Raw genomic sequence first — 22,085 nt, forward strand, 5'->3', positions numbered from 1 at the left:
GGTGGAGATTGAGAGCAGCTAGAGCAATACCTAGTGAGCGGCATTGTTCTCCTGTATTTAGTTGATGGGTACTGTCTACTTGTGGCAAATGACACTGGTTTCGCATCGACACGATCCTTAGTGAACCTGTGAACTCCTGATGATTGCTCTTTGGCTTCTAAGTGTTCTTAAACTGTGTGTGGGTTGATCTATGCTAGAATTGGGGGGGGTGCTGATATCCTCCAGCTCATTGGGGCTCTAGCCCCTCCAATCTACCCTTTGAAAGACAGAAGCATCTTTTGTCCATCTCCATCCTGGTGGTAACTCTGTGTGCTTGCTTCCCTCACATGGAAAGACTGGAAGAACATTGGTACTGGGAGACATTGTTCCAAGGACATGATTCAAGGATTGGAAATTCTGGGATCTGGCTGGTGCTCTCTCCCCATCTCATTCTGCATTTCTGTGACCCAGGTATGGGCCCCTCCTTCCCATTTAAGGATAAGTCCCACCAAGGAAGAAGGAGAATCAAAGCCGGAACAGACTCTTGCAGCCTCAGCTATACTGACTGGCGGGGCAGAGTCAGGCCCTCAAGAGGGGAGAAGGAGATGGAGAAAATGCCTTGGAGATGTCCCTCCCCGCCCCCCAACTGCTGCTCTCCCATGGGTCAGCTGAAGGCTCTCACATCTTCCTCTTCTGAAGGCTCTCACATCTCCATTTGCTCTCCATGAGTCAGACCATGCTTTCCCTAGTAACACACTCACTGGTTGTATTTTCTTCTTGCTCACAACCCCGCAGTGGCCTCGCAGTCCTCGGAGCCTCTGCCGTCAGTCCTGCATCGATCCGGCATTAAATCAGGCATCATGTCATGGAGATGTAAAGATCCTCTTAATTCTCACCCAATCCTACTTACTACCTTCCTCAGAAAGTCTCAGTTTGCTTCTAAACTGCCTTTAACATCTCTCTAACACGCTTTAATCTGCTTTTTGACACAGAGAGAGAGTAGGCATCCGGCCCAGGGCCTTGGCAGGGTGGAAGAGCTGGCTGGACTTGATTGCTGTTGTAGGCATTTACTGTGTTTGGTTCACGCTTACCTTCAGCGACGGTGGTACCGGCTTTCGAGTTTTCTGTGAAGATCCACAGACACTTTCATTTAGGGTGTTTAAAGTGAATAAAATCAAAAAGAGAACTTATGGAGTCAATAAACACGCAGGTGGTCCGCTGCCATGACCAGACACACCATGACAGAGGTGTGGGGGACGCTGGTTTATAGACCGAAGCCTGACCAAGGATGGTGCCACCCCAATCTGATTTTCCCACATTCCCACCATACCCCCGGGTGCCAGGTAAGCGGTGGGGGGGATTCCCTGCCTCGGGCCTCCCCACCTAGGGGCCCCCTACCTGGACTGCTTGTTCCTCTCATTTTCTCGTGACAAAGCCATGCCACCTGCCTCAGTCAGCTCGAGGGTCAGCATGCTTTTTCCAGTTGAGCTGCAGGTGACTCCTGCTGAGACCACAGAGTGCTATGGTCTCCCTGTCCTAGAGCCTCTCCCATGCCACCTCCCACTGCCAGGCTCTGGCCCAGTCCCGAAGGGCCAGCTATGGCGGGGGGCACATTCCATGGCCAGTTCTGAAAGAGAGGAGCCTTGGCAGGTTGGTCAGTAGACTGGGGAGCTGGGCTGGTGTGAGCAGACACACGTGTTTACTGAGCACCTGATCGGTGCAAGGCACTGGTGTGGGGACTCTGCTTCGTGTGGGGTGGCATCACCTCATCCGTTTGGAATGCACTTGACTCTAAGAAACAGAAGACCTCCAGCTTCAGAAGCTTAAGCCAGCAGGGGGTTGTTGCCATATGGTGAGGCGTCCAGAAGCAGCAGTGTGGGCTCAGGCTTGTTGCTCTCTGGGGCAGACGGGAGGCTCGTTCTCTCCATCTCTCCTCCATGCCATCCTTACTTAGCATTCTGGCTTTGGCTCCCAAACCCGCCCCCTCGGACATCACATTCCAGTTGGAGGCAGGGAGCGGCAAAGTGCACACCGTGCCAGGCTTGACTTCCCAGAACCCCCAGAAGACTCAGCTGGCATTTCATTGGTTGGTCGGGGTCCTGTGACTACCCCCAACTGCAAGGGAGCTTGGAAAAGAGAGGGGGTTTTTTTGTTTGTTTTTTGTTTTTTTAGCTGTGCTGTGTTAATAGCCTTTCCTCCCCCAAAATGAGGAGAAAGAAGAGGAGAATGGATATTGAGCTGGGGGCCAAGGGTGCCTGGGCGGTGCCCATTTTGCAGATGAGAGCACTGAGGCTCAGAGTTGCAAAGTGGAATTCTAACTGGATCTGCCTGATCCCAGGCCTGGCAAATGTCTTGCACAGCATCCCTTTTTATCTTATTCTCTGGGGCCCAAAGAAGTCCAAGAGGGAAGAATTCACATCATTCATTCATCATTCTTCATTTATTCATTCATCCAAGAAAACTACAGTCCCTGCACCTGCGTGAGGGCTTGTGCTGGGCACAGAAGACATGTAGGTGAATCCGGTTAGGCTCTGTCCTCAGACCTCCCAGTCCAGAGGGTAAGCTGGACCCAGCATTTCATGCGTGCTCTAGAGGCTGAAGGCTGGCTGCAATGCCCTGTCAACGCAGGGGTTGGCAGGCATGGTAGGAGGCAGGAGGGCCTTCCAGTTGTGAGTGCAGAGAGGATGTCTGCTTTCTAGGCTCAGACCCAAATGTTCTGTGAGCATTAACTCACATAATCCCTGAAATAACCCTACCTGCAGATACAATTCCTGTCTTTCCACACAGAGGGGGAGAAACTGAGGCACAGAGAGAGTAAGAACTGAGTACACAGCCAAGTGGTCCGGCCCCAGGCAGCTGGCTCTGAAGGCCACGCTCCTGGGCCACCCTGCCTGGCCCACCTGAGTCAGCAGAGGTAAGTAGGTGGTGAGCGGCATGTCACCGGCGGAGTGCAGGCAGGAGCCTCCATCAGAGATGCTATGTCCTGGGCAAGAAAACGTACAGTGTGACTTCCTGGTTGCCTCGTGGCCTGGCGGGTGTCTGACACAGGGAGGCAGGGGGCGGCTGCAGCGGCTGCTGGGGCCCCGGGTGTCCAGCCCTTCTTGCAGACATGCAGGGTGATGTTTTATGTCTTAATTAAACGGAGAGGAGTTTAATTGATGAGCAGCCGGCTGGCCACGCCAGCTTCCTGGCTCCCTACCCCAGTGACTCATGCACGCAGCGGCCCCAGATGCTGAGAGCAGGCTAATAGATTTGCAACACTGATCACTGCTCCAGACCCACTTAGCGAGGCTCCAGGAAGCCTCTTGCCACCCTGGGATTGGATTGAATTGCTTTTCATTTCGAGCATTGTCCCATAAATCCCTCACACATCAGCCCACCCCGCAGAGGAGCGGCTGCCCTCGGGCCTCCTCCTACACCGGCACAGGAACCTCCAGCTCTGTCAGAGGGGCAGCTGGCCACTGGCTGGGAAGAGCCACTCTTGAAGGAGGGGGAGGTGCTGGGGACATCCGTGGCCCAGCCCTGTGCAGGGTATTCCTACCACAGTTGTCCAGCCCACCCTCACGGGACCCTCTTGCTGTCCTGTGTTTCGTAAATGACTGGGGAGAAACCCAGAAAGGGCAACTGACCCGCTCAGGGCCGCTTGACTAGGAAGGGTCTACCTGGAGGTTTCCACCACGCCATGGAAATCACAGCACCTCATCCCCATGTCACAGGGTAGTGACTCTCTGCTTCCTCATGGGAGACCAAGTGGACCAGTAGCCCAGTCCCACGGTGTGGGGGTTTAAAGGCACCGTGGATTTGCTCTGGGGCTGCAGTCTTGAACCAGATGGATAAAATCCCCACCCGCGAGGAGCTGACAAACCCGTGGGGAGAGGCAGATGATAAACAAGCAAACCAGAAACATGATCAGGGTAATTAGAGGTTGTGGTGTTATGAAGACAGCCAAGCAGGTGATGTGATAAGGAGTGCCTGTGTATGGGGTGTCTGAGAAGCGGGGAGCAGAGAGGCCTCTTCAGGGAAGGAGCATCTAGGCTGACACGTGAAGGATGAGCAGGGGCTCCCATGGGAAGAATGCTCTGGGGGGGGGCAGCATGTGCAAAGGCTCAGAGCCCTGCGGAAGGGAGAGACCCAAATGGCTGGGTCAAAGTGGACCGGGAACAGTCCCAGATGAGTCAGAGGCCACGGAGGCAGATTGCAGAGAAAGGAATTCTGTCATTTCAAATGCCAGCCGGCAGCAGGCACAGTGTCCTTAAGGCTCTCCCTGAATTCCTGAGTAACTACCCACCTCCTGTGTGCCCTGTGCTCCCCTCTCTGGCTCTGTCCTCCCACTGAGTGCTGGACATGCACTTGCTCACGTGGTCCCTTTCTCCAGTGTCCTGCCTCACGTTCCTCTGCTTCCTCCTCTCCAAATTCTCTCCGCCATCTGCAGCCCAGCTCTGAGCCCTGGCCTTCAAGGACCCTCCCTTCCTTCACCTGTGCCACCCCTAGAAGTCCCTCCAAGGAGTCCTGTGGCACTTCTTCTGCCCCCTTGCTTGCACTGTTCCTGTCTCCCCACTGGCACACCCCTAGAGTGCCCCAGCCTCTCCAGCACTACCCCAGGGCCCTCTGTCATGCTGGGGTCCTGGGAGCTCTCAGTGTGGTAGCCAGTATCTCTCTGAATAGTCCTGGACCCTGGGGCTTTGGCACGGAGAGATGGGAGCCTGACAGCCTTCCCTGGGCTTGGCATGATGCTGCTTCCCTGCTAGGATGGGACAACTCGCTGGTGCCACCTCCCCTCACACCCTGCCATGTCAGCACCCAAGGGGTGGGGCGGTGACCCCCGAAGTCCACACAGTTAGTGGGGGATGGCTGCAAAGGGACAGCTTCTGCTCTCTTCTGGAGAGAGCTTGGTGGCAGGAAAGTGTTTGGCTGACAGTTGCTAGCTCCTGGGCTTCAAGGATCCAGCACAGCTTCTGCAGAGGGCAAGGACCCAGCCCAACAAGTCCTGGAGACACCGCTCCTGCCCAGCCTGGCTTCCCACATGGGCAGTCGGAGCTCTGGGGGTGTCCATCCAGGGTGACCAGGCTCTCTCTAAGCTGCCCTGCAGTTTGTGGCTCTCCCTCCCCCATCCTCCCTACTTCCCTCTCTCCTTCCATGGGTGCCAGCCCCAGACACCCCCATCCCCAGCCTAAGGCTCTTCCCTGCCAATTCATGCTCCTCCCTCTTTCCCCTCATCCTCCACAGACACTTCCCCACAAGCCTCTTGCACGTTTTATTTCATCTCTGTCTGCTCCTCAGAGAGCAGGACCAACACACTCCATGGCCCTGCTTGGCTCAGCTTAGTGACATCCCCCACCTGGGGCTTGTGGCCCACCTCTGCTGTCCAAGAGGGACATACAGCCCAGCCCTCCCTGCCCTGTGGCCAGTCACACTTCCTGTCCCCTCTGTGTCAATATCCCTGGGTGCTCCTCAGCCTCTGACCCATTCTGAGGTGGTAACCATAGAAACAGGGCCATCAGCAGCTATGGCTCCCTCAGGTGGGAGGGACAGTGCCCAGGTGGGAGGGACAATATGGGACAATGCCTCAGTGCCCTGCACCTGAGCTGGTATCCATACCCCAGCTCTGTGGGCTGGCAGGGACCCCCCTCACTAGGGTGTTCCCAGCATTGCCAAGAGGGACAGAGGAAATGCCCTTGACTCCTTCTAGGCTCATCCAAGTTGCAGGCTTAGTTACCCCCAGGGTTTGCCTTCAAACTCCAAAGTGCAAGCATGTGCTGAGTATCTATGAAGTACCAAGCATTTAGTGTGGGTGACAAGTCACACATTGCCTCTCTTTCCAGGTGGGGCTCAGAGAGCCTATGGGACTGGTCCAAGCACACTGCTGGTGGCAGAAGAGGGATTCGACCAGAGTCCCTGATTGCAGGGCAGGGCACTGAGGACCGTGGGGAGGTGCAGGAGCGGTTCCAAATCTGACAGGCTGGGTAGGGACTCCCAGGATGGCCAGGAGTCAGGATGTACTAATTAGCAGTGACCGAAACGGGGTGTGGTGCTGGCCCCCAAATTGAGATGAAGCTAGAGGAAAGAATTCAGAGCCCTGAAATAGACTCCCATCAGTTACAGGAGTCATTCATCATTCACGAAATAATCAAGACTAAATGATGGTGAAAGGAAAAATAATTGACAAAATGATGCTGAGACACGTGGAGATCAAACTTGGGAGAAAGGATCCATACACCAAAAACTCAATTAAACCTGAGACGAATGGAAGATGTGACTATAAATAATCCGATCGTAGAAAAGCAAGTGCAAACACACTTGAAGCTTTGGCGGGTATCGCAGGAGTTAACAGCTCTCTTGCAGTCAAAGAAATTAAAGAAGGAAGTAATAGAATTAATAATATCAACAGGAAAATTCTGGGGACATCAGAAAGTAAAAAAGATTAGGAGACATTTGCATCAAAAGGGTAGGTCAACATCATCTGTAGGTCACAAAACAAAAGATGCTGCAGGTAAAGGTGCATGGGGCCAGGGACGGGGTTCAGGAGTAAAAGCAGCTACTTGTTCTCACCAGGAGCCAATGCTTCACCCACCCCTTACCCAAGGGACTGGAAATGAAATAATGATAACTGTATACCTGTCGAATTAGTGACAGTGGAAAGTTGAAATGACTGCCCAGCAGGCTTGCCCACCCCACCTTCCCCATGCTCACAGCTGTGCAAACCTGCACTGTCCCACTGGAGAGCGACTTGACGGCCCATTTCCAGAGCCAGAGAAAGTCTCCAGCCCTGGATCTGGCAATCCCACCCCTGGGGACTCATCCTCAGGAAACAGTGCAAAAGGAGTGCAAAAAGCCATGAGCAAGAGTATATTGGTTGAAGTACTTTCTAACATTTCATTATGGAAAATGTCAAACCTGCACAAAAGTAGAGAGAATACGATAATGAGCCCATATGTCATCCTCGGCTTCAACCGTTATCAGCTCACAGCCAATATTGTTTCATCTCCCCCCGCAATACACACACACACACACACACACACACACACACACACTTCTTTTCTTTTAGTATTTAAAGCAAATCCCGGACATCATTTTATTTTATCCATACATAATTCAATTTGTGTCTCTAGCAGATAAGGACTCTAAAATCTAATCATAATATCAAAATACCCAGCAAAATTAATAATTCTTTAATATCTTTTAATTCACAGGCCATGTTCAAATTTTCCCAAATGTCTTGCGATAACTTCTTAGGGTTGGTTTGTAGGAATCAGGATGCAAACAAGGACGATGCGTTGCGTTTGGTCGTTGTGCTTCTTCTAAGTCTCTTTTATTCTATGACAGTTTCCCCTTCCTCTCTTTTTTCTTTATTGAGGTACTTTATAATTGCACCCCCCAAATGGGAACCCATCAATTTGCCCAATGCCAGGACCGCTTAGGCAGTGTATGGTGCCTCTGCCTGGGACTTCCCAGTGCCCCTGCTGTCCTGGGCAGCAGCAGCTAAATATAAACTCGGAGCAGCTGGCCATCGGCTCCTGCCCAGGCTGGCCGTGGCTCACCCTGCTCTGCCACCCGCAGTGACTTGGCTCTTGGACTTGGCTGCGCCCTCAGACACCCTCCCTCAGATCTGGCAGCCCAGCCACAGTACATTCACTCATAGCATGTTGGGACCTGGCCCTGTTCGGGACGTCCTTCCTTGGCCGTGACCATGCTCTTGTACTCAACAGCTGTAGGTAAAAAGCCCCCACCCTGTTCCCCTCTGTGACAGCACTTGGCCATCAGAATCTACCAACTGGGAGACCAAGGAGCATCACAGGAAAGGTCATGATGGGGATGCTAAGGGGAAGTTCACCACCCCACTCTGCTCACAGCCAGCACTTACAACCCTGTATGTGGTGGCTATAGTGGACAGAATGGAAATGGCTGCTGAACAAATAAATAAGAACAAAGGAAACAAACAAGTAAATAGACAAAATGGAAATGCCCATTGGAAAAATAAAAGTAAAATTCAGAAAAAGTTTAAGGAGTGGGGAGGCAGGGTAAACAGGCTTGGGTTGGAGTGTTTGAAGAATCTCAGAGCTCTGTGGCAAAGGGGGTCCTGCATCCAGGAGAAAAGAAAACAGTGGTTGTGTTAGAAATGGGAAAATGAGGAATATCTCCAATTTCTCCTGGAAGGTTTTTTAACGTAGAGGGAACTACAGCTATATACTGCCTAATTAAGAGAAACAACCCATTCATCCACTCTTCATCCCTCCATTCTCAATTGAGCCCTCCTGTTGGAGAAGGGGATTGGCCATTGTCACTTGGTTGCCATGGGAACACTCCCACTGGAGAAATGGTCAGTGCAGCAGGGAGGGTATGGGTGGACTCAACACCACAGCATGGGCATTCTCTACTCCTTCTCTTCCAGCCTGGAGTGCCAAAGAAGGCAGCCAGTTGGTGAAAAGAGAAGGCTACCTTCCCCTGACGCAAACACCTGGGACGACTTGCACTCAGTGACTACTGTAACGTGTAGATTTTATTATTTACGTATGGTGAGGCCAACAGATCAGAAGATGATTGCCTTGAAGAGATAGCTTGTTATGCTCCCTGATCCCAAAAGGTGGGGCAGCCTCCTCCACACAGCGCCAGAGGGACAGCCCCAGGGACAGTCAGGAGGCTGCGGCTAAGGGAAGATGGGCGAGAACTCTACTGTGGTGTCTTTGGAAGAAACAGGAGAAGCAGGGTAATGGCTTGCATAATTTCAGGGGGTGGAGGGCTATTCCACATTGTCAATACCTAGCTCTGGATGATTAGGGCAGGTGGCTAGGAACCCCCAAGTGTGAGAGCCTGATATCGGAAGTGGGGGTGTGTGGACTCTGGATTGATTTATTGTACTGGAAAAGGCACATTCAAAAATGGTCTTTTACTATCTAGGACTTGGCTAAGCCTGGAAGAAGCTGACCATCTCCAGGGTCAGCATGGCCCCGAGATGTCGAAGCATCAGAAGATAAAGGCATAGTTAGTACAGTGGCTGGAGCCACAACCTTGGGAGTCTTTCTTAACCTCTTCCTCCTCCTCACCCCATGTACTCAATCACCAAATTCTGTGGGTGCTACCATCCACATCTCCCTAACCTGTTCATCTCCCCTCTTCCCAAGGCCACCAGCCTAGCCCTGCACCCTCAGCTCTCTCTGGGCTAACAACCTCCAGGTAACCCTCATTGTCACCCAGCATCCCTTCACTGCCCGTGCTCTTCTGCAGTGTGGCTCGCTGCCCCACCCCCATGAAGAGTGACCTGTTCCTGTATCCCCTTGGATCTAGGCGGCCCCCTGACAGCTTCAGCTGATAGAATGTAGGGGGAAGTGAAGCTGTGCCAGGTCAGGATTTGGCTCTCACCTGGCCTGATGGTTTCTATTTCTGCTTGGTGAGAAGTGCAACCCTCCTTCCAACCCCTGGAGGGGAGCCCACTGTATTCAAGAAGCTCAGGTCACTCAGGGATGCCCTGGAGGGTGAGACACCCCCTGGAGGAGAGGAAGAGGCCACAGGAGCACCAGACATGAGATGAAGAGGCTGGTACCTAACCATACCACAGGCAACCCAGACGAACCATCCAGCCTCCCCAGATTTCTGACCCACAAAACAGTGGGCAAAACAAAATGGCTGTTTAAGAGCTCTCAGTGTTGGGGTATTTGGCAAGCTCAGGTCCTGCTCCCCTCACCGGGCCCATTGGGGCTCAACTGTGTGCACAGCATCTTCCTGCTCACCCGCCCTGCTGTGGAGCTCCCCACCCCTCCCCCATCCTGGTCTCTGCTCAGATGTCCAATCTCCCACTTCCCTAGGATGGCTACCATCAAACAACAGACAGCAGCACGTGTTGGAAGGAGGTGGAACCCTCCTGGAACTGGAGACCTGCCCTATTGGTGGGAATGTAAAATGGTGCACTGGGGCCAGCCATGGGATTGTGGCTCCTCAAAAAATTAAAAATACAGTTACCCTGTGGCCCACCACCACTTCCACTTCTGGGTAGACACACAAAAGAATTGCAAGCAAGGACTTGGAGAGGCACTGGCACACCCACGTTCAGAGCAGCATCGTCGGCAACAGCCAAGAGGTGACAGCAGCCCAAGTGTCCATCGACGGATGAATGGATAAACAAAATGTGGTCTATGCATACAACGGGGTACTATGTGGTTTTTAAAAGGGAGGAAATTCTGACGTAGGCTACAACATGGATGAACCTTGAAGACATAACGCACAGTGAAAGAAGCCAGTTAATACTGTCGGATTCCACTTCTGCAAGGTCCCTGCAGTATTTCCACAATTCACAGGGATGAAACGTAGAGTGGTGGCTGCCAGGGACTCCGGCGAGGGCAATGGGAAGGAAGTCAGTGTTCAGCAGGCACAGAGTTTCTGCTTGGGAAGATGGGAAGAGTTCCAGAGATGGACGGTGGGGATGTCGGCACAACAGGCGGAATGTGCTCAATGCCACTGAGCTATACACCTGAAAATGACTGAAATGGTAAATATTATGTTCTGTATATTTTATTACAATAAAAAATGCAAAAGAAAAATTAATGCCACTTTCTCAGAGAGGTCTTCCATGACCACCCGATCCTATTCTTTCCAGATCTTCATCACTGGTTTTTGTTGTTTTGTTTTGTTTTGTTTTTAAATATTTTATTTATTTATTTGACACAGAGAGAGACACAGCAAGAGAGGGAACACAAGCAGGGGGAGAGGGAGAAGCAGGCTTCCTTCCCACCGAGCAGGGAGCCTGATGTGGGGCTGGATCCCAGGACCCTGCGATCATGACCTGATCCGAAGGCAGAAGCCTAACCCACTGAGCCACCCAGGCGCCCTTCATTATCATTTATTGAGCACACAGTCTATGTCAGGTACTTGGTCAAATGAGGAAGATGAAACACACAAGGATCCTGCTCTTGGGGCCAGCATTCTCATGGAGGAAAACAAGCAACAGGCAAGTAATCTGGATAATTACTGGCTTTGACAGACGCCATTGAGACAATAAAAACAGTGATGTGTTAGGGAATTGCACGCCCAGGCATGCCCCTTGCTCCACTTTTCACAAGCTGTGTGTCGTGGGCAAGTTGCTGGGTCTCCCAGTGCCTGTCCCCCGACTTGAATGCTGAGATGATAACACCCTCCTCATGGCATGGAAGGAAGACGGAAATGAGAGTGCGCCTATTCCCACCCGAATGAGTAATTCCAACAAATATGCTGCATTGAACTTGCTGGCTAAAGGCCCAGTGAACTGGCCTCATCATCCCTCTCCCACAGGGACAAGCCTGTCATCTCACTGCCTCATTGCCCAAACCACAGGGAGACGGGGGCCCAGCGGGAAGGTGGGCAGAATGGCTGAGCCCCCCCCCCCCACAGGGTGGTGGGGACACAGGGCTGCAGGGAGCCCTTTTGGGTGGCAAGGGTGGTTTCACACAGGTGAGTGCTGCAGTGGGGCTCTCTGGGCAGGCAGGAAGAACCGGGCAGGCCCACATCCCAGCGGATCTGGGGCTTTGAGGGAAGAACTGAGACCCAGGGAGACAAGCTTCCGGCTGTCTCCAGTTTGTGCTTCTGCAGCTGAGAAAGAAACCAGAAGGTATATAAATTCATATATATTGGTGCTGTCTGTAGTTGGCGAAATGAAAAACAGAAGTGGTGCAGTTAGGAAGAGAAGCAAGGGTTAGAAAGTGAAGCAAGACAGGGACCAACAATAGTGGCATGCACAGGTGGATGGGGAAGGTGGGAAGCAGGGCAGAAAGCAGAATCCTTCTCAGAGTGCCAGACACAGCCAGGGATGTAATGGATTAAGCCTGCTTAGGACATTTCCACAGCTTAAGGAGTTAAGAGGATTCCTTCAAGGGAGAGAAAAAGTGGACCAGAGTGGGGACCCATTGCTCCTAAGTTCTCCATCCAATTTGAATTTGTAATCGTTTTACTCTGATTAAAAAATAAAAATCCAAAGTTGTTTTAAAATACTTTAGCAACTCATGATAAACAAAGGTTGGAAGTTCCATTTGGAGTGTTTTATCTGTGGAGCCCTGCCTCACACCTGGTGCCCCACCTTCCTTCTTGTTAGCCCCTTGGGAACCCCAGAGTTTGAAGAGACCCTAACAGAGGCAAGGGAACAGGCAGTGTTCTTGAGTGCGGGAGGGACTTACCAAGGCTGGAAGGGATGGAGCTGGGGTTGGACCCAGGCAAGGAAGGGGGCCATTCTTAGCCTGAAATGGGGCAGGTGGTTTTCCCTGATGGCAGTGCCAAGGGGAGGGCCTCGTGTGTCTCATCCTTGTGGTCCCCCAGCCCTCAGAACAGTACCTGGGTGTGTAAAAAGCTGAGCGGTGGAAGGTGGCCCATCTGACCACTGCTGTGTTCAAGGCCTTCCAGTGTTCTAGAAAGATATATGTGCTGACCTTGCCAGCCTGCCAGAAGCCTCCTGTTTACCACCTTCTCCCACACCTGCCACCGGGGTCACACAATTTACTGATCTAATTATAGGCTGTTTCCCTTCTGAAAGCCTTGCCCCTCTCAGGGAGAGAAGCTGCCTTTAGGGCAGGAGGCCTCCTCTCTTCTGCTCGTGTGTCTGGCATAAAGCATAAGGGCAGGACTCAGAATGGACTTGCTGACAGGGTCCTGGGGCCACTCAACAAGTCATTGGCCTGCAAGGTCTCTGCCTGGCTGCAAGATTGGGCCCTTTTTAGCACCAGGGAGTGAACAGCTCCATGGCTATTTCTCCCTTCTCCACCTCCAGGCCCAGGGCAGGAGTTAGCTCCCTAGAAATAGGGAGCCAGGCCCCCCTGCAAGGGAAACACAAGACAAAGAAAATCCAAGCCATGTTCTATTCCATTTTCTAAAACAGATGTGTTCCCTTTTTGAAATAGGATTTTCTAGCAGCCATACTTAAAGGAACATAGAACAGGTGACATTAATTTTAATAGTATGCATACATCCAAAACATTATCATCTTAAGGTATAGTTAGTACAAAAATCACCAGAAAGCTATTTTACATTATTTCTGTGTGTGTGCTAAGTCTTCAAAATCTGGTGTGTACTTTGCACACTGACAGCACATCTCAATTCAGATGAAGCATATTTGATGCTGTATCAGAGAACAAAATAGACAGCGTATGAAGAAAAATTGAGTAGAATAGCCAAATAGTGAGTGAGGAGAACATGAGAGGTGGCATTTAAGCATAATCTGAAAGGAACAAAGGGAATAGGGGGTGCAAAGTCCCTGAGGCAGAAAAGTCCATGGTGTATTCAAGGTGGTCAGTTGGCAGAAACAGAGCATGTTAAATGGAGTAGGTAGGAGATGGTTCTGTGGAGGCCAGCAGGGCCAGGTCAAATAGGGTCTCTCTCGTAAGCTAGGGAAGGACTCACAGCTCCATTTTGAATGAGACTGAAAACCACTGCAGGGTTTTGAGCAAAAGCATGATGTGGTCTGGATTACATTTTGCAGCAGGCACTATGGCTGCTGAGTAGACAGTAGACTGAAGGGGATAAGGACGAGGCAGAGAGATGAGTGCAGAGTGTATGACTGCAAAGATCAAGTAGGAGACTCCGGTGGCTTGGACCAGGATGATGGCAGCAGAAGGGCTGAGAACTGGCTGGTGGTTTGAAGATGGAGCCAGAGGACTTTTGGATGAACTGGATGAAATGTGTGTGAGAAAGAGCAAAGCAAAGGATGACTCCAAGATTTTTAGCCCAGTGTCAGAAAGGAGGGAGCAGGTCTTCGCTGATATGGGGAGACTGTGGGAAGAGCAGGTTTAGACAAGGGAGAGGGTGTGTCACCAGGAAGGAGATCAGATTGGGCCATGTTGAGTTTGCAATGCCTACTGGACACCCAAGTGCAGGTGTCAGAGAGCTGACATAACTCTGGAGGTTGGAGAGAAATGAGAGCCGCAAGACTGCATCTCCGAGTCATCAGGTTAAAGTTGGCATTGAGCCCCGAGGTTTTCTCTGGGTAGGTTCTGTATGATTCTTGCAGGAACCTCAATAGAATAGAAGTTCCACAGGGAGAGCAAAGTATTGCCTTGGCTTACCTGCAGGGAACACTGAAGTGAATGTGGCCTGCCAGATGATTCCTTGTTGGGCTGAAATAGCTAACTCTTTCTGCAAAGGCTCTGAGACAGAAAAGGTTACTCAGCCACTGGATACAGGCTGATCTGGGAAGGGCAAGGCTTTGAGTGAGCTCTCTGTGACTTAGGCCAACCTTGAAGGAGTTGACAACCAAAGGTCATATGCTGTCCATCCTCAGAGTGGGGAGGACTGCTGGCCATTGTCTTGGGGCAGAGCAGTGCCTTGGAAACAATGAGTCAATTCTGCAGGTGGGAACACAGACACAGAGAGGTGAAGCCACATAGGCAAACTCACCCAGGGCAGTACTCTACTCTTCTCCAGTGCCAGGCATGAGGGGCAGGGAAGTCTGCTGACGTCCATGCCAGGAAGCACCCAGCCTTGGGCTTGGCGTTGGGCAGGCACAGATGAATCCTCAGAGCCCCCAGGAGAATGGAATTTTGTCTGTGCCTTTTCAAATAAAGGGATGACTTTTCATAGCTAATATACACACCAGGTAAGAATTCAAATCACAGCAATAACAATTATGATTACAGCTAGTATTTATCAAGGAAGCAGCTAAGTGCTTTACCAACATTATTGCATGCAATCCTTGTAGCAGTCCTAGGAGCAGAGCATTACTCTTATTCCTATTTTACAGTTGAGGATGCTGAAGTGAGGGTGGGGAAGACCCTTCCCCAGGCTTCCTTGGCTAAGTGTTGAGTTCTGGCAGCCTGGAACAAAGCCCACTTGCTACAAAAGGGTACATGGTGGACACCTTATCTCCCCTATGAGTCTCTTCTGCAGAGACCACCAGCTGCCAACTTCCTGCCCTCTCTGCACATTGCAGCACATCCCACACCTTTTTCCCTGGGCCATCCCACTCAGAGGGAGCATAAGTTCACACCAGCCTGCCCTTTGTTTCTCTTACCAGCACATACCCCGCTTATGAGAAAACTGAGCTTCAGACAGCAAGGCTAGTCATTCAGGGTTGCAGAGCAGAGGCTGGGGGCTGAGCCCCTGGAGCTGCCTTCTCTGCCTTCCCCACTTCCCCCTGGTAGCCTCCAGAGATGCCAGACCCTTTCACCCTTCCCCCACCAGCCAGCCCCCTGCTCCCAGTCCTTACACCCTCCCTCATCCCCAGTTCATTTTTCCCTTTTAGGGCATTAAGCACAGAAGTATTAAAAGGGATTGTTCAGGCTGGTTAATTAGCTTGGAAGAGGCCTCTGCGGCAGCCCAGGTCACAGCCATCCACCTCTCTTTATTAGCCGAATTGATGGAGACAGCAGGGCCCAGATGGGAATAAATTGAATCCGATGGCAAAGAGGCTCTTGTGCAAGCTCTTAACGGGGAGAGAGCAGGCCTTACACTTTACTCACCAGTTTTTTTTTTTATAACACTTTTCCCCTGTCACTGCCAGACCCTTCCAGATGCCCACTCAGCAAGGCCCCCCATGTGGGGAGCAGCTGGGTTCCAGGAGAGCTCCACCTGTGTCCTAAAGTCCAGCCATGGGTTGCAGGGCAGCAAGAGGTGCCAGCCCCAATAATTGAGGGACATCTTAGCCTCCAAGGAGAGAGGCCTTACCACAAAGCCAGAGTTCCTGGACCCCCCTGACAGAGATTGCAAAGACCCAGGGAGCCAGCATCCCTTGCCCTTGGGGGAGAAGTGCAGCTTTGGCACACACACACACTCATTTGTCCTCCTGGCACCAGACTCAGGAAGCATCTTTGTCCATGATGGACAACAGAATTGGGGGCCAGAGAGGGTGAGACACCTGTCCAGGTGGCACAGCCAAGAGAGATGGAGCAGGACACTAACAGTAGTCACTGGCCAGTGATGTGGGCCTGCTGTGGGTCAGGCCTTCCTCTTCCGTAACAGCTTTGGGAGGGGAGGGATAACTGTCACCCCCATGCTGCATAGGAGAAAACTGCTCACGAAGAAGCTTGAGGACTTGAACAAAGTCACTCAGCGATAGGGGTAGAGCTGGTTCAGTGGGCACTGCGTGGGCCATAGCCCTGGGGGGGGGGGGGCTTTCAGCACCCTGGACAGGGCTCAGCATTGCCTTGGGATTGAGAAACTGGTGCAACCTGCCTTTCAGGATGACAAGCTTCAGGTGACAGCTACTCTCCTCCCCCACCCCCACCCCCACCCCTCACCTCCCACCCCTGTTGGAGAGACACAGACACACACACTAACACACACACTATTCCTGCCACATCCACTTCCTCACTTTTCTAGAATGTGCCAACCCTTTCCTACCTCAGAAGCAGGGAGGAGGTTCTTGCCTTTGTAGCTCCAGTTGCCAAGATGCACCCATTCCCCTCCCCCTGCTCTCAGACACCCCTCCCCCAGGTGAGAGAGAACAGAGGAGAGGGTCACATCCAGGGATTCTGGACTTTCTCCCAGGAAAGCTGCTGGGGGTGCTCCTCTTGGGCACAGGGCCAGCAGGGTTAATTGCTCATACAATTTCAGCTTGCACAGGGGCCTCATTCATTACTGAGAAGCATTTCCTTGGGAGTGTTTACAAACCACCTGGAAAACCAGTGACAACCAACTCCCCACATTTTCCAACCAGCTTCCCACAGAAGACAGAACCAAGGATTGAGGGCAGATGGAGTCCAGAGCTGATGAGGGATGGGGGAAGGGGGGAGATTTCTGCTCCAAAGACAGCTGACCCCAACAGGAACTGGGGGCTGCCTAAAGGACAAGAGCATCTTAATTTCCTCAACCGGGGGCTGGATTTCGGATGATGGTTTGGATGAGACAGAAAAATGGTGCTTGTCCAGTTCAGTTGTAGTGGGGGAGGGGGCAGAACGATAGTAGGAATGCGAACAGGGGGCAGAGATGAACCCCAGGGAGTGGACTACCTAGACATTAGAGGCCACTGAGGCCTCTCACCAGACCTTGTTATGGTCACTCTCTATAGGACATCACCCTGTCCTTAGACTGCTCTTGTCAAACTCAGTAGGTATACCAACACATGTCTGAATTCCACTGGATCAGGAAATGGGGAAAGAGAAGGGACATGGAGGGAGGGGAGAAGCAAGGAGAGTATGGGAAGGAATGAGGTAGGGCTTCTGTCCTTGCTGGTGAAAGGCACATTGCGGAACTACTCTGAATCATGATTGACCATTCTCATTCCAGAAACTCATTCCCACACCCCCCAAAATTATGTGCCCCGGGAAATGTGTCTAAGAAAGCTCACAGCAGCATCATTTTTAAACAGAAAAAAAATCTTGGAAACAATTCGTATGTCCACCCACATTAGAATGGACAAATAAATAATGGTATATTCAACCAATGGAATTCCGTACAATCCTGAAGATGATTGATCTGTAGGTACACACATCAATGTGAAAGAATTTCAGAAACAATGTCACCCAAGAGAATGAAGTCACAGAAGAATGCACAAGTCTGGTTTCATTTATACAAAGTTTAAAAAAAAATGGAAAACCTAAACAATATGTTGTTCAGGGTGCATTCATAGGTGGTAAGCTCTACAATACACTGGGGTGAATAACACAAACTTGACAACGGTGGTTACAGGTTGGGGGGTAAGAAGCATGAGCAGAGAGGGTGCACAGAGGATACCAAAACCTAGGAATATTTCTATTCATTATACACTCATTTTAGTATTCTTTAAACCACACATATACATTTTACACCCTTGAATGTGTGATATATTCCATAATAAAAATTTTTTAATAAGAAAAGAATATAAAACTGGGGGTGGTTTGAAGAAGAGTCAATATCAGAAGGGAGAGGAGCAGGGGAGAGGAAATGACAGAGACAGAGCCCAAGAACTACAAGGGACACACACATACACACACACAAACAAGATACAGGCAGACAGCCTTAGAGGCTGAGACATGGTCTGGTCCCTCTTCTCTCTCACCTGCCCTCAACCTATTTCCTGCCAGCATTGGTGTCTGAAGAACTCTGCCCACCACCTCCCAAGCCAATCCTCAGTGTGTAGTGGCCAGGCTTTCCTACCTACCCCACCATGACGCAGTGGTTTCAACTCTGTGTCATTCCCCAGCTCTGTAATCACCTTCCCCCTTACCCTGCTTGGTTGCTTCCTCAGCCCACCTCCCAGCAGGGACACTATCTGAGGACTCCTGCTGTGCCATGCACCTTCTCCTGCATGAAACCCCTTTAACTATGGACGTCTACTCTGGCTGGGCCAGCACTCCACCACACCTGTTCAGCATCCCAATATTGGCACACTTAACAATATTTAAGGAATGCCTTCTGCGTAGTCCTTCACCACATGGATGGATGGTGTCACTAGAGAAGAGGAACAGCTTCCCCCACATAGTGAGCTACAGGCAGCACTCCTAAAGCCACATGACTCCATGGACAATGATCCATAGCAGGTAGGACTGGAGCCCCCACTGTGCCCTCTTCAGCATCAGAACTCCAGCAAGGGAAACCACAAGATCTTCAGAAGGCCAGGCTGAAGGGCAGGAGGACCAGAGCAATCTTCCCACCCCCACACTAGCTCACCCAGCAACCCTTGGGCCTCTGGGACCCAGAGTCACTCCTGCTACTGCCCTCCCCTGTGTCAATGCCTACCCGTTGTCCTTTGAACTATGGCATAGGAGCCTGAGAGAGCATAGTGTGGGTCACAGCCATGCGGTAACATTTGACACTATAGTCCAGCCAGCTTTGGCCTGCCTCTGCTCTGCACAGAACATGTACCTTGGCTGACCAGCATGTGCCCCACACAGGGATGCCAGGGAACAGACCAGAAGAACACGCTGGCTGGCAAGCACCCTCAGGGAGCCTGAGGCATCCCTACTCTACTTAGGAGCCAGCTTCTCCCCACGTGGCCTGAAGCTCCTGTCCGGGAGGCCCACATAGGTGGGCCAGTCACCAATTCCTAGTTGCCAGCAATGTCCAGCCTCAGGGCTACAATCTGGGATGACTGTTGATTGGTCTAGGTGGTTCTCAAGAAAACCCTTACACAGAATTCAGGGCACATGGAGTCAGGCTAGACTTGAGTATGTGTAACAGAGCTCCTCATTTCTCAAGGATAGCTAGTGGCTCTCCTAGATAGCCATGTCTACCCCACTCCCCAAGATAGATGGCTATAGCTGCAGAGGAAGTCTGGGGCCTTGGCTCTACTTGTTTGCTTCTACAAGGAACGGCCTAGCACCCCAGAAGCCCTGACACTTGAAAATTTATCAAGATGCAACATGCATTATTGCACAAATCTTAAGGCTTTTCCCAAATAGAAACTTACATGTGTGTACACTCACATAACAATTGCCCAGATCCATATTTAGAACCCTTCTGGGCTCTAGGAGTGGCCTGTGCTTACCTTCCCACATCTTACCTGCTTCTGAACACGATATAAATGGATTCATGCTGAGTGTGCTTTTTTATCTGGATTATTGTTGCACATCATTCCTTCTGAGGCTTTTGGTGTCTCCTGCAACAATAGGTCAATCTCTGTCACTGCTGTGCAGCAGGCATTGCATTGTTCCATCACAGTCAACTTCCCCATCTTGCAGTTGATGAACATTTTGGTTGCTTCTACTTGGTGGCTTTTACAAATAAGGCTGCTAAGAATATTTTTGTCCATGTTACTCTGGTGAAAAAAATCAATTCACATCTTTCGGGCATATTCCCGTTGGTAGAATTGTATGTCTTATAAACACACATTTCATTTTAGAAGGAAATGCCGAACAGCTTTGCAAAGTGGTTGTATCATTTTACATCCTCACCAACAATGGAAGAGCTCCAGTTGCTCTGCATTCTTGTCAACACTTGGTATTGTCATTTCTTTTTTAAATGGAGCTATAATTCATGTACCATACGAGTCATCTTTTTGAAATATACAATTCAGCGTTTTTTAGAATATTCACAAAGCTGTTAAGTTGTCGCTGCCATCTAGTTGAAAAACATTTCATCACCCCAAAAAGAAGCTGTACCTGTTACCAGTCACATAGAATTGCCCCCTTCCCTAGCTCTTAATAATATCTAATTCTTTTTTTGTCTCAATCATGGATATTGTATATAAATGAAGTCATATTATACATGGCCCTTTTTAACTGACTTCTTTTAGTTAATGTTTTTGAGTTTAATCCATGTCATATCATGTATCAGTACTTCATCCATTTTTTATGGCTAATTAATCTTCCACTATATAGATATACCACAGTTTGCTTATCCATTCATAAGGTAATGGACATTTGGGGGTGCCTGGGTGGCTCAGTGGGTTAAGCATCTGCCTTCGGCTTAGGTCATGATCGCAAGGTCCTGGGATCAAACCCCACATCGGGCTCCCTGCTCAGCGGAGAGCCTGCTTCTCCCTCTCCCTCTGCCTGCCGCTTTGCCTACTTGTGCTCTCTCTCTCTTTCTCTGTCAAATAAATAAATAAAATCTTTTTTAAAAATGGACATTTGGGTTGTTTCCACTGTTAAGCAAGTGAGTGATGTTGCTGTGTATGTTTATGTATGAGTCTTTGCGTGGACATACATTTTCGGTTCTCTCAAGTATATACTTAGGAGTGGAAATGCCAGATCATATGGTAGCTCTATGTTTAACTTTTTGAAGAATTTCCAAACTGTTTTCCATAGCAGCTACACCATTTTATTCCCACCAGCACTATATGAAGTTTCCAATTTTTTCCCATCTTCACCAACATTTGTTGTCTGTCTTTTGAATTATAGCCATCCTGTTGGGTATGAAGAAATATTTCATTGTAGTTTTTATTTGCATTTCCCTTATGGATAATGGTGTTGAGCATCTTATCATGTGCTTGCTGGCTATTTGTACATCTTTGGAGAAATGTCTATTCAAGCCCTTGGACCATTCTTAAAAACTGAGTTATTTGTCTTTTCTGTTGCTGAGTTGTTTTTTAAAAAATATATTCTAGATACATGGCCTCTTTGAGATATAATCTGTAAATATTTTCTCCCATTATGTAGGTTGTCTTTCCACTTTCTTTATATGTCATTTGAAACACAAAAGTTCTAAATCTCAATGGAATCCTATTTATCTGTATTTTCATTGGTTAAAAGCAACCAAAGCAAAGACACTTTAGTTGTCATTGCCAGATCTAAGATCACAAATATTTACATGTTTCCTTGTAACAGGCTTCTAGTTTTAGCTCCTACATTTAGATCTTTGGTCCATTTTGAGTTAATTTTTGCATATGCTGTGAGGTAGGGGTCTAATTTTATTGTTTTGCAAGCAGCTGTCCCACGATAGTTTGTTGGAAAAAATGGACTTGGCACCTTTGTTGAAAATCAGTTGGTCTTAGATTTAAGAACTCATTTCTGGACTTTCGATTCTAATCCAGTGGTCTATATGTTTATTCTATGCCAGAACCATACTATCTTGACTACTGTAACTTTGTAGAGAGTTTTGTAATTGGGATGCTGTGAGCCTTCCTACTTTGTTCTGCTTTTCCAACATTGTTTTGGCTATTGTTTCCTTGCATTTCTATACAAATTTGTGGTGACTAATTTTATGTGTAAACTTGACTGGGCTGCAGATATCAACCCTCAACTCTATGGTCAAATAATCTTCGACAAAACAGGAAAAAAATATACAGTGGAAAAAAGACAGTCTCTTCAATAAATGGTGCTGGGAAAACTGGACAGTTCTATGTAGAAGAATGAAACTCGACCATTCTCTTACACTGTACACAAAGATAAACTCGAAATGGATAAAAGACCTCAATGTGAGACAGGAATCCATCAGAATCCTAGAGGAGAACATAGGCAGTAACCTCTTCGATATCAGCCACAGCAACTTCTTTCAAGATATGTCTCCAAAGGCAAAGGAAACAAAAGCGAAAATGAACTTTTGGGACTTCATCAAGATCAAAAGCTTCTGCTCAGCAAAGAAAACAGTCAACAAAACAAAGAGGCAGCCCACGGAATGGGAGAAGATATTTGCAAATGACAGTACAGACAAAAGGTTGATATCCAGGATCTATAAAGAACTCCTCAAACTCAACACACACAAAACAGATAATCATATCAAAAAGTGGGCAGGAGATATGAACAGACACTTCTCCAATGAAGTCATACAAATGGCTAAAAACACATGAAAAAATGTTCATC

Source organism: Enhydra lutris, unplaced genomic scaffold (genome assembly GCF_002288905.1).
Source record: "Enhydra lutris kenyoni isolate GAN:26980312 unplaced genomic scaffold, ASM228890v2 scaffoldscaffold66, whole genome shotgun sequence".
Taxonomy (NCBI): Eukaryota; Metazoa; Chordata; class Mammalia; order Carnivora; family Mustelidae; genus Enhydra; species Enhydra lutris.